This window comes from Colobus angolensis, unplaced genomic scaffold (genome assembly GCF_000951035.1).
Source record: "Colobus angolensis palliatus isolate OR3802 unplaced genomic scaffold, Cang.pa_1.0 Scaffold390, whole genome shotgun sequence".
NCBI classification, from domain to species: domain Eukaryota; kingdom Metazoa; phylum Chordata; class Mammalia; order Primates; family Cercopithecidae; genus Colobus; species Colobus angolensis.
Window position 1 is genome coordinate 433881 of NW_012117266.1, and position 5163 is coordinate 439043.

The following is a 5163-nucleotide window of genomic DNA, read 5'->3' on the forward strand; positions in this document are numbered from 1 at the left end:
GTTCAGTGGCTTATGCCTGTAATCCCAGCATTTTGGGAGGCCAAGGCAGGTGGATCACCTGAGATTAGGAGTTCGAGACCAGCCTGACCAACATGGTGAAACCCCATCTCTACTAAATATAAAAAATTAGCCGGGTGTGGTGGCGCATGCCTGTGATCCCAGCTACTTGGAAGGCTGAGGCCAGAGAATCGCTTGAACCTGGGAGGTGGAGGCTGCAGTGAGCCAAGATTGTGCTATGCACTCCAGTGTGGGCAACAAGGGCAAAATTCCATCTCAAAAAAAAAAAAAAGACATGATTTTAAAATGGGCAAACCTTGAATAGACAACCCTCCAAAGAAAACATACAAATGGTTAATAAGCACATAAAAGATGCTCAGTAACATGAACCATTTAGGAAATGCCAATCAAGACCACAATGAGATATAAGTTCACACTCATAGGGATCAATATTTTAAAAAAGGAAAAAAAGAAAAAAAAGAAAAAATACCAAGTGTTGTGAGGATGTGGAGAAATTAGAACATGTATGCACTGTTGGGGGAATGTAAATTGGTATAGTCACTGTGGAAAACAGTATGGCAGTTCCTCAAAAATTAAAAATCGAACTACCACAAAGTCCACCAATCCCAATTCTGGATATATAAACAAAGGAATTGAAAGCAGGGAGTTAAACAGGTATCTGCACACCTGTGTTAGTAGCAGCATTATTCACGGCAGCCAAAAGGTGGAAGCAACTCAAGTCCATCAACAAATGAACAGATGAATAAAATGTGGTCTATCTACACAAAGGTATATTACTCAGCCTTAAAAGGAAGGAAATTCTGTCTGGGCGCGGTGGCTCAGCCTGTAATCCCAGCACTTTGGGAGGCCAAGACAGGCAGATCATCTGAGCTCAGGAGTTTGAGATCAGCCTGGCCAACAAGGCGAAACCCCGTCTCTACTAAAAATACAAAACTTAGCTGGGCGTGGTGGCTGAGCCTGTAATGGCAGCAACTTGGGAGGCTGAGGCAGGAGAATCGCTTGAACCCGGGAGGTAGAGGTTGCAGTGAACCAAGATCGCGCCACTGCATTCCAGCCTGGGGAACAGAGCGATACTCTGTCTCAAAAAAAAGGAAGGAGGCCGGGGGCGGTGGCTCAAGCCTGTAATCCCAGCACTTTGGGAGGCCGAGACGGGCGGATCACGAGGTCAGGAGATCGAGACCATCCTGGCTAACACAGTGAAACCCCGTCTCTACTAAAATATATATATATATATATATTCTGGGGAGGTGGCAGGCGCCTGTAGTCCCAGCTACTTGGGAGGCTGAGGCAGGAGAATGGTGTGAACCTGGGAGGCGGAGCTTGCAGTGAGCCGAGATTGTGCCCCTGCACTGCAGCCTGGGCGACAGAGCGAGAGTCCATCAAAAAAAAAGAACGAAAGAAAGAGAAATTATTTAGGCAGATAGTGGGTAAAATAGGGTAAAACAGTCCTCAGCGGAATTTCCCTTTTAACAAAAGCAGCTCCCAAATAATTTCTAACAAAAGGCAGCCTGAAAAACCAAGCTGCAGACATAGATAAGCAAGCTGGAAGCTTGCACAGGTGAAGGCCGGCAGCTGTGTCAGTAGAAAAGGGCTACCTGGGGGCCAGGTATATTCAGCATGGAGGCGCCATCTTCCCTTTCCTTTGTCACCACGTGTACAGTAAAGAAACAGGCAACATGGCGCCGGTCAGAGAACATATCCGCATAATAAAAGATTAGGGTGGGGGCAGCCAGGTTTTTGCCCCCTATGCAAAGGGAACACCTGGTCCAACCAATCTTTCATGCCCTATGTAAATCAGACAACACCTCCTCAAGCTCATCTATAAAACCCCTTACATTCGCAGAAGCAGCAACCCATTTTTTCGGGACCCCTCTCTGCTGCAGAGAGCTCTTCTCTTTCACCTATTAATCTTCCACTCTGAACCTCATTCTTGGGGGTCTGCATCTTAGTTTTCCATGGTCGTGAAACAACGAACCTTGGGTATTTACCCTAGACAAACAACACCGTTTCACTACAATATGGATGAAGGCTGAGGACATTATGCTTAACGACATAAGCCAGTCACAAAAGGACAAATACTACATGATTGCACTTACATGTGGTAATAAATAGTCAAACATCAAATTAGCTGGGCATGATAGTGTGCATCTGCTGTCCCAGATACTTGGGAGGCTGAGGCTGGAGGCTCACGTGAGCCTAGGTGGTAGAGGCTGCAGTGAGCTATGATTGTACCACTGCACTCCAGCCTAGAGTTCGAGACTAGTCTGGCCAACATGATGAAACACTGTCTGTACTAAAAATACAAAAAAATTAGTCAGGTGTGGTGGTGTGCACCTGTAATCCCAGCTACTCAGGAGGCTGAGGCAGGAGAATCATTTGAACCCAGGAGGTGGAGGTTGCAGTGAGCTGAGATTGCACCACTGCACTCCAGCCTGGGTAACACAGCAAGACTCAGTCTCAAAAAATTAAATAAATAATGAATTTTAAAAAGATAATGTTTCTGTATTAAATAGTTATTGCTACTAACAAATTATTCCATTCATAGTGATTTATGATAATCACTTGTTTTCTGTCATGATTTCAGTGGCTCAGAATATCAAGCGTGGATTGGCTGGGCAATTCTGTTTCAAATTCTCTCATAAAGTTGTAGTCAGATATTGGCTGAAGTGGGCTGCAGTCATCTGAAGGTTGGACTAGGGCTGGAGCATGCACTTCCAGGATGGTGCCCTCACATGGCTGGTATGTTGGTGCTGACTATTGATGGGAGGCCTCAGCTGCTCTCTGTATGAGCCTCTCAGAAGGTGCATTGAGTGGCCTTGCAACAAGGCAACTGGCTTCCCTCAGAATGAGTAATCCAAGAGAGCAAGACAGAAGCCACAATGTCTTTGATGACTTAGCCTTGGAAGTCACTGTATTAGTCCATTTTCGCAATGCTATAAAGAAATACTTGAGACTGGGTAATTTATAAAGGAAAAGTTGCATAGCTGTATGACTGGGGAGGCCTCAGGAAACTTAACAATCACGGCAGAAGGCAAAGGAGAAACAAGTACCTTCTTCACAAGGTGGCAGGAAAAGAGAAATAGTGAAGGAGGAACTGCCAAACACTTATGAAAGCATCAGATCTCATGAGAAGCCGCTCACTGTCATGAAAACAGGATGAAGGAAACTGCCCCCATGATCCAATCACTTCCCATCAGGTCCCTCCCTTGACATATGGGTATTACAATTTGAGATGAGATTTGGGTGGGGACGCAGAGCTGAACCATGTCAGCCCCACACCATCATTTTCCCAGAATTCTGTTCACCACAATGGTCAGCTGATACTCGGGGGACACACTGGGGCATAAACCCCTTTTTCACACAAGGAGGCAAGGATCACTGAGGGCCATCTTAGCAGCTTCTACCACAGTGTCATATCATAAATAATATTCACCAGAGTTAAATTCGATGTGTGAGGGCCAGGCATGGTGGCTCACACCTATAATCCCAGCACTTTGGGAGGCTGAGGCCTCCTCACTTGAGGTCAGGAGTTCAAGACCAGCCTGGCCAACACAGTGAAACCCCATCTCTACTAAAAATACAAAAAGTAGCCAAGTGTAGTGGTGGGCACATGTAATCCCAGCTACTTGGGAGGCTGAGGCAGGAGAAGTGCTTGAACCCAGGAGAAGGAAGTTGCAGTGAGCCGAGATCGTACCATTGCACTCCAGCCTGGGGACAAGAGCAAAACTCCATCTCAAAAAAAAAAAAAAAGAGCAGAGTGGTCTCTTTCGCATTGCTGTGCAAACTCAAATGACTGAAGACTCCTTTGGGGACGATTATGAAGAGACCTCTTAATGCAAAATCAGGCCATTTTAATAGCACACCATAGTTCAGAAATGTGTTTAGTGAAATCTGACAGTAGGCCAGGCCCTCCTTCTTACTGGACAGGAGAGTTGCACCCAGCTTACATTTACATATAACTTAAATCAACTATATATATGCATGTTGAGGGCAGAGGGAGAGAATATGAGTTTACATCATAAAAGATTTTGTCTGCTCTTCCTATCAACAATTTTACGCCCTGGAGTAGGAGGATGACTGGTGATTTGAATCCAAAATTCCTTCGCACATTGTCAGTCTGTAGATATCACTCGTGGTGTGAGCATCTCACCTTGTGAGTTGATTCTGCTATTTTAAGTACATATTTTTGACACAACAAGGCCCTACATAACCAAGCAATTCCTTCAGCTGATGCTCAACTGAAAACAAACACACAGAAACAGCAATCTGTTCATCTCTAAGAGCAGGGAAAAGGACTATTTCTGAGTTGATATGCCACTCAACAACATATTGTGTAAAGATTGCTCCATACACCAGACCTTACTGAGAACCAAAGACTGATAAAAGTAATTTTGGCAATACTAAATTCCAGCCTTACATGCATATTCTTTAAAACTAAATTCCTGGTTGGGCAAAGTGGCTCATGACTGTAATCCCAGCATTTTGGGAGACCAAGGCAGGACGATCACTTGAGCCCAGGAGTTCAAGACCAGCCTGGCACCATAGGAAGACCCTGTCTCTACAAAAAAAATTAAAAATTAGCTGGGTGTGGCAATGTGCACCTTTAGTCTCAGCTACTTGGGAGGATGAGATGGGAGGATCACTTGAGCCCAGGAGATAGAGGCTGCAGTGAACTATGATCACGTCACTGCACTCCAGCCTGAGTGACAGAGTGAGACCCTGTCTCCAATAATAATAACTAGGTGTCTGAGAAAGCAGACTGCTGTTTTCAGCCTGCAAAATGGGTGTTCTAGGTAGAGGTCTCTACAGAAATAATTGTGTGTACGTGCACACATGCAGGCGTGTGTATGTGTGTGTGCGTGTGTGTGTATGAGAGACAGAGATTGTTTTAAGGAGCTGGCTCATGTAATTGTATGGGCTGCAGGCCGGGCTTGGTGGCTCACACCTGTAATCAGAGCACTTTGGGAGGCCGAGGTGGGTGGGATGACCTGAGGTCAGGAGTTCAAAACTGGCCTAGCCAATATGGTGAAACCCCGTCTCTACTAAAATTAGCCAGGTGTGGTGGCGGGCACCTGTAATCCTAGCTACTTGGGAGGCTGAGGCCGGAGAATCACTTGAACCTGAGAGGCGGAGGTTGCAGTGAGT